General features: G+C 50.2%; 1 protein-coding gene across 1 annotated transcript in view; it reads left to right on the top strand.

Annotated features, from left to right (window-relative positions):
* Window positions 1-710: 710 nt before the first annotated feature.
* DGKG (diacylglycerol kinase gamma) overlaps window positions 711-7,978 on the top strand; it is a 206,064-nt gene continuing 198,796 nt past the window's right edge. Inside the window, exon 1 of the mRNA XM_048863172.2 lies at window positions 711-868. The gene's annotated coding sequence lies outside the window, so the exon portion shown is untranslated. The remainder of the gene's footprint in view (window positions 869-7,978) is intronic.

The raw sequence follows: 7,978 nt of genomic DNA, 5'->3' as shown, positions 1-7,978 counted from the left end.
CAATCTATTTTCTTTGGCACCTCATGCTCCGTCTCTCACTCTCTAAATCACTCAGTGCCATTTCTGAGAGTAATGTGGAATGCCGCGAGGGGCACAGATCCAAAAGAGAGGGCAGGGGAAAGCCAGCCAGGGAAGAATGGCAGGGAAAGAGTGGAACAAAATGAGAGCATGAGGGCAGCGGGGGGACACGAAGGGAAAGAGAACCATGACAAGGGATATGGATGCCCATCCTACTAGAGGAATGGTGCAGGAGTCATGTTGCACCAGTTGGGCAATTACTGCCGGGGGGAAGAGGGGGCAGTCAGGGTTAGGATTGTGGGGGTTAAATGAGGGAAGAACCCAGAGAGAGGTGGAGAACGGAGGGTTAGAGAAAGGAAACAACGTACAGACAGAGAAAATAAAGTGGGAGAGAGAAAGGAGGAAGAGGGAAAAGACAAGGCGTGAAGGAGCAAGAGAGACACATCTTCCTTTAATCCTCCCATTCGCGGGGTGGTACTCCTGACAGGCTCTCCTTATTTGTCTATGAAGGGTATTTTCAAACCGTTCAAGATGGCCTCAAGTGGTTACCAAGGCAACAGTGTTAAATTCGTCACTGCCATGGAAACCCTCTCTGTGGCATAATATAAATATTTTCCTTGAAGAAGGAGACTGGAGATGAGTGGGCAATGTGCTATTTTCTCCTGCTTATTGGCTGCGGCAGGAGAATCTCCAGGAGATGGGGGGAAGGGGGACTGATAAAATTAACTCAGCGTGTAGGCACTTGCTGGAAAGGGGACAAAGCTTGGATTTTAACTTAAAACCCAGGGCTTATTTTTGTCCTTAAAGTCCAACCACAATAGATTTGCTCTGAAGGGGGAAAAAATGCAAGGTAAGACTCTGATGCTTTTTCTTGTCTTTTCAGGATTTCCCACTCAAGCTAAAGACACCCAGTCACCTGCACCCCAGGGCTTCCAACCCTGAGGGTAGCAGCCCGTTGCAAGAGCTGCGGCCTTTGCCTTTGCCCTCTGTTTGTTGGCCACCGATGGAGTTTAGAGCCTATCTCAGAGTCCAGGGGCTCTAATTGGAAGAGAGCACTACTGTGCAACCAGTGCCAAAGTAGCTGCTCCATTCAAAGGTGTTTCTGCTGCACGCCCCATCCCAGCCGCCCAGGTTCTCAGCATCCCACCAACCCCCTCAGTGCTCAGCGGCTCTCTCAGGTACAGCTCAGCAGCATCTGGTGCTGAGTTGGGCTGCTTTGTTTTCCAATCCATAACTGTCCGTTTGGACGTCAGCCAGTCCCTCGCAGGACATAATCCCATGGTTGACTTGGATATTGGGCCTTAGGCTTCCCTGGGTTGGCTTCTGCTTTGATACACTTGCTGATGGAGTCTTTGATGGGTGATGAGGTGTGCATTGGCTGTGCAGCTATGAAGGCTCAGGGGAGTGCTGCTAAAGGCGCACCCTTTGAGAAGCGTGCCTAATAGCCTGTTTCTCCGGGGACCTTGCTGGGATTAGAGCCTCGGTGCATTGCTGGTGTTTGGTGGTGTGGGGGTGGCGGATTGGCCTGGGGCGCAGAGGTGGAGCTGTGTTGGGCCCCAGTGTGACGGGGGGAGGTGTGAGGGTCTGGGGCTGGAATGCTCGGGTGTGCTGTAGGGTTGGATTGAGGTGCATTGGCAGAGGTAGGAAGGTGTGTGTCTGGAACGGTGGAGGCGCCTTAGCGGAGGTGGCAGGGAAACCCCGCCCCCCGTTTTCTCCCTGCAGTGACCTCGGTTGCTGACACGGCCAGCTCAAATAAAGCCACCCAGGTTTGAAACAGAGAAACTAGAGCACATGTTGGAGGTGTGGGGGAGGGCTCTGTCAAATTATTAGGACTAGCCTGCCTTTTCAAATCCAAACTGCTGCCCTCCCACACAAACAGCTCCTATAACAGAGAAAGCAGCAAAGGGGAGGAAAAATCAATTTGAAGCAGAATGCCAGGAAGCCTGCTCGGGCTGGCTGTGGGGAGTAATAACTGCCACCCACTTCCCCCTCCCTAAGCCAGCCCATGCTTGTAAACCTGGGGAAACTGAGGCTGCACAGCAGGCACTGAACACTGACAGACACAGGCTCTGGCAGACAAGGAGGAAGAGAGCTAGGCTAGAGTGTGAAGGGGTGGGGGGTGGAAGGCGGGTGGTAGGTACCAGCTAGGTCAGGCTATGAGAGTGGGTTTCACTTATCTCCAGTCATTCCCGCGTGACAATATTTATGCTCTGCCCTCTGGATCCAAAGGAGAGGTTTTTATCACTCATTTCCTGCTGGAGACATCTCCCAGGCGAAAATAAAATCAGGAGCACCGGTGTGGTCAGTCTATGGGAAAAGGCCACAGCCGCTGTGGGGGACTCCTGTGCTGTGCCAGGACTGGAGGAACTTTTCGCCTCCCCACCTGACCATGTGCTGCTCCTGCTGCCTTAGCACTTACAGGGAAATGATCAACTGAGCCACGCTTGGTTGCTGGGCTCTGGTCCTGACAAACCTGCTTAAACAGAGGCAGGACATAGAACCTGGGGTTTTCTATATTTGCACGAACCACCTGTTGGTGCCCTGGCCCCTAGCTAAGGCATTTTTTATGACGATGCATATTAGAGCCATGCTCCGAGACATCTTGTTGTGCATACAAGTAGAAAGAGATGGTCCCTGACAGAAACCACTTCCTAGCCAAAGCAGGGAGAAAAGCAATGCTGTGCAGACAGGAAGCTGAGGTTCAGTGACTCGCCCCCGGGGGGAAGGTGCGGCCTGGGTCCCGGCCCACTGCCTTGTCCACAAGCCCATTCATCCTCTGTGTGGTTATGTCTTTCATCAACCGAGTACCCTGGTTAATTAAAATCTTTCCCAAGGCCGACGTTCAGGGCAGCAGCCGAGCAACGCTAACAAGACCTTTCTGACAAACGAGGAGATTCGGGGGAAGGCTGCGTGGCCGTGTGTCCTCCTCTAACCCCATTAGATAGATGAAAGTGCAGACTGGTCATGAGCATGAGCCGCAGCGCTGCTGTGATAGAGGGCAGCACAGAAGAGCAGCAGTGACAGGCAGCAGTATCAGCGTTCCAGAAAGGGGGAGTGGGCGGGTATTTACTTAACATACGGCTGCATATTCATGCTGAGAGCAGGGCCCACCAGCCCCAAGGCAAGAACAATGATTACAGGGGGGCTACCCTTGTTTCAAGCCTGTTCTGGCGTTCCAGAACAGAGTTTCAAAAAGTGCCCGGTATGGCCTGATCCTGCAGAGATCAGGCTACGCATGGGCTAATCTCACATATGGTGAGCAGCCCCACGGATGGCAATGGAAGGACTCTGCATGCGTGATCTCAAACGTGGCCTGAAGTATTTGCACGACTGGTGGCCTTAGTGTGTAAATACAGCCACTGACACAGAAAGCTGCCCGCACAAACAGCTCTATGGTCCCAAGTGCAAGTAAAGGGCATGAGCACTGAGCTAAGGCTATCTCTCTGCGTGGGTGCCATCTTGTTGATATGCTGCACGAGCATATCATATGTTGGGTGCTGATATGTTGCACGAGCCCTAACTGTCTGAAAACAACAGAGGTTTGAGCCGGCAGCTGCCTTCTGCCCAATGTTCTGGTGACCATTAACATCCAGGCCCAGCCCAAGGTGCGCTGAGGGAATAGGGTTGACACATTTCAACTGGCTGGTAACTGAATATCAGGTTTCCTTCCAGTCCTGGGTGACATGGTTCAGTCTTAGGGTTCCTTGGGCTGTTAGACATAGGGATGAAATCCCCTCGTAGGGCCTGGGCTGCTTGCTGTGTTCTCTCTAATCACCAATCCCAACTGTCCTTCTAACACGCCATGGGCAGAGTTCAAAGCCAGTTTCCTGCTCTGAAGCTTCCCTGCAACCAGCCATCTCTCTCTTCCCTGGCATCTGCAATTCTCCCCTCTCCCCCGCTAGGGATAACGGTGCCATTCTGCGAGGGCTTCTGTCAAATCCACAGGGCTCGCCTCGCCTCTTTGGCTAGGGTATGAGTAAGCCGAACTGCCATCTCTCTCGGATTGATCATGAGTCATGTAAGATTTGATGTTTCACTTAAAAGCCCCAGGACCAGAGTCAGGTGCTGACATGAGAACCTCAGCTGGCATTAAAAAAAAAAAAAAGCTTTAGCCCTCAAGGTTGGAAAGAACTTGAGAACATGACCTGAGCGCCCCCTAGAGGCTCAGAAACTAGAAGGCAAATAGAAAAGGAGTACTTGTGGCACCTTAGAGACTAACAAATAAATTGGTTCGTCTCTAAGGTGCCACAAGTCCTCCTTTTCTTTTTGCGAATACAGACTAACACAGCTGCTACTCTGAAACCTGTCATTATAGAAGGCAAATAGAAACTTCCACCTTTATTATTGTTAACACAAGTGATGGCCCAATGCTTACAGTTCTGGTTTTACAGTAGGTATGAGTGAGGGTGAGACAGCACATGTGTTGGGCTGGAGAACAGTGTGGATGGGTGGAGGTGGTGCATGAGGGGTGTGCACTGTGGTGAGGGGCTGTGTGTTGTTGGGTGGTGGAGTTGATTTGTGTCTGGGGGTTATGCTGGGAGTTTCACACAACCAATGAAACTGCTGCATGCAATTAGTGGGAGAGGAAGGGTGATGACAGCTTTAAGTTGATTACAAAACCAATAAGCTCAGACAGAGGAAGTTGCTAGGGGAACCTGGGGAGTCAGCTACGTAATGATACTAGGTATTTCTTAGCCTCCACAATGGTCCTGCCTGGGGTCTACGATGAACTCTTGGAAACATGCAAAGGGGACTTTTCAGAAGTGCAGAATTGCTCTTGCAGATCCCTGTGCAGTCAACACAATCCACGGGATGCTGCTGCCCCAAAACAGGAACAAGGGGAAGAGGCTGGAATTCCAGAGTCTAGCCCGTCAAAAGTGGTGGCTGCAGATGCCAGGGATAGGTCCAAGAGTGGGTTTGCTGAGGACCACCCAACTGCCTTCACTTAGGCCCTGATTCAGCAAAGCACTTAACCACCTGTGTACAGCTAAGCACGTGATGAAGTGCTTTGTGGGATCAGGGCATTAGTGACTGTGCTTGTTTTAAGAAAAAGTCAACCACAATCCCATGCTGACACCAGCTGGCCAGGAAGGGTACCCGCCCCCCCAGCCCTCCATGACACATGTGATGGAATCAGCTCGCCTCACCTGTTCTTTGACACAGGAGGATCCAGCAAGGCAATAAAAGCACATCCAGAGAGAATGGATGTAAGAGGACCACAGGAGTGTGATGTTTGGAAAAGAACCCAGCAGGTTTTGTTCAACATCTTCATTAATGCTCTGGATGATGGGATGGATTGCACCCTCAGCAAGTTCGCAGATGACACTAAGCTGTGGGGAGAGATAGATATCTGGAGGGTAGGGATAGGGTCCAGAGTGACCTAGGCAAATTGGAGGATTGGGCCAAAAGAAATCTGATGAGGTTCAACAAGGATAAGTGCAGAGTCCTGCACTTAGGACGGAAGAATCCCATGCACCGCTACAGGCTGGGGTCCGACTGACTAAACAGCAGTTCTGCAGAAAAGGACCTGGGGATTACAGTGGATGAGAAGTTGGATATGAGTCAGCCGTGTGCCCTTGTTTCCAAGAAAGCTAATGGCATATTGGGCTGCATTAGTAGGAACATTGCCAGCAGATCGAAGGAAGTGATTATGCCCCTCTATTTGGCACTGGTGAGGCCACACCTGGATTACTGCGTCCAGTTTTGGGCCCCCCACTACATAGGGGGTGTGGACAAATTGGAGAGAGTCCGGCAGAGTGCAACAAAAATTATTAGGGGGCTGGGGCACATGACTTATGAGGAGAGGCTGAGGGAACTGGGCTTATTTAGTTTGCAGAAGAGAAGAATGAGGGGGGATTTGATAGCAACCTTCAACTACCTGAAGGGGGGTTCCAAAGAGGATGGAGCTCGGCTGTTCTCAGTGGTGGTAGATGACAGAACAAGGAGCAATGGTCTCAAGTTGCAGTGGAGGAGGTCTAGGTTGGATATTAGGAGCCACTATTTCACTAGGAGGGTGGTGAAGCACTGGAATGGGTTACTTAGGGAAGTGGTGGAATCTCCCTCCTCTGAGTTTAAGGTTTGGCTTGACAAAGCCCTGGCTGGGATAATTTAGTGAGGGGTTGGTCCTGCTGTGAGCAGGGGGTTGGACTAGATGACCTCCTGAGGTCTCTTCCAACCCTATTCTTCTATGATTCTATGGGAATGGTATGGGAAAGCTTCCCATGTGGGAAGGGCACTCAGGAAGTGCCCAGGCACCACCAGTAAAACAAAGCTGGCATGCTATCCATGTACAAATTACACTTCAGCTGCATCCCAAAATCACCACGGAGGTAGCCAGAGTAATCCCTCTGCTGCAAATGGCAACTAAGCAAATCCCCAGCCAGGTAATGAGACATGCTCTCTAGCTGGCCTGTTGCGCACACTGGCCACTCTGCAGTGAAGGCCCTATTAGTAGAGCCCTGCCTGGATACAAAAATGATCTGCGGATATGTGGATATTTGCGAATATAAAGCAGATTTCAATGGTTGTGGAGGGCTCTACCCATTAGCACGTTTAGCTGGCGTGCCTATGCCAGAACACCAGGCAGCCTAAGAAAGTTGTGTCCTCTGCTGCACCTTCCCAGGTCTCCTGCAAGTCAGTCACTCGTTTTACAAGGACCTCAGGTTTTACAAATAACATTTGAACACTGCACTTAGCCCAGGCTCCGGCACATTCAAGCGAGGTCTAGAAAACCATAGCTATAGGAGGGATCCAGCATTCATGGACAGCCTCTCACCTCAAGACTGTCCCCCATTTTAAAAGGGAGTGCAGGTTTTTTTCTTCAGATATTGAAAGTGGGGAAAACTCCCTCCTTTCTTAGTTTCCAAAGACTGGGGTTTTCTTTCTAGTTTCAAGCTGTTCCCTGCTTTGATGGATTCTCATTGCTTTTTCCTGAGCTGGACAATGGCTCAAGGCTTGAAACCAGTCTCCTCTGGTTGTGAGGTGAAGCTGAAGTCACGCCACAGTTATAGTTGCAATTTTCTACCTATACACATACATACCTACATAACTATAACTGTATATTACTCCTGCTGCAATTCTGCACCACTGCACAATGCAAAATTAACGTTCCCTGCAGAATTTTATTTTTTCCCGCAGAATTTGTGATTTCCCATCAGCACTCCCGCCCATACCTGGCATGGACCCCGGGGCTGAAGTGGGAGCGTGATTATATTGTGTTATTTTGACAAATCAAATATGCAGAATTTTGCATAATTTTAAAATATTGGTCTGGAATTTTTCATTTTTTGGCACAGAATTCCCCCAGGAGTAGTATATGTAGATCATCATGACTATTAAGGCCAGTGTATTACAAGCTTTCATAAAAAAGATCTTTCTTGATGCACTCTTACAGCAAAATAACAGCATTCAATCAGTTGGTTTAACTGCTTATTTTGGAGGGTTTGAACCTTCTCTTCTCACCTTGCAGTGTCTGGATCTTGACTGTCACACACGTACAGCTTCATCAGCCACACATACACTGCGCCGCACTGCCGAACTGCCTTCCAAACATGGCTGTGTGAGTGCTCTCATGGTTAACAATGTCCTGCACAGTCAGAAAAATAATGGATTTTCAAAGTCTCTGAACATGACCAAATCCAGGCCAGTTTTTAGTGGAATGCTCCAAGACCATAGGCATCGACTCCATGCTTCGGGGCTGGAGCACCCACGGGGAAAAATTGCACCCGCCGGCAGCTCCCCGACCCAGCCCCAGCTACCTCCTCCTCCACTCCGCCTCCTCCCCTGAGCGGCCGCCACATCCTGCTCCTCCCTCCCCCCAAAATCCCCCCAAGCCCTACACCTCCTTTCCTGGGGAAGGCTTGATAAAAATCCTCACCAATTTGCATAGGTGAACACAGACCCAACCCCTTCTTAAGGGCAATGAAAAAGCAATCAGGTTCTTAAAAGAAGAATTTTAATT

The sequence above is a fragment of the Caretta caretta genome, chromosome 9 (genome assembly GCF_965140235.1).
Source record: "Caretta caretta isolate rCarCar2 chromosome 9, rCarCar1.hap1, whole genome shotgun sequence".
NCBI classification, from domain to species: Eukaryota; Metazoa; Chordata; order Testudines; family Cheloniidae; genus Caretta; species Caretta caretta.
The sequence above is the reverse complement of the archived record's forward strand: the minus strand, read 5'-3'. Positions and strand labels throughout refer to the sequence as shown.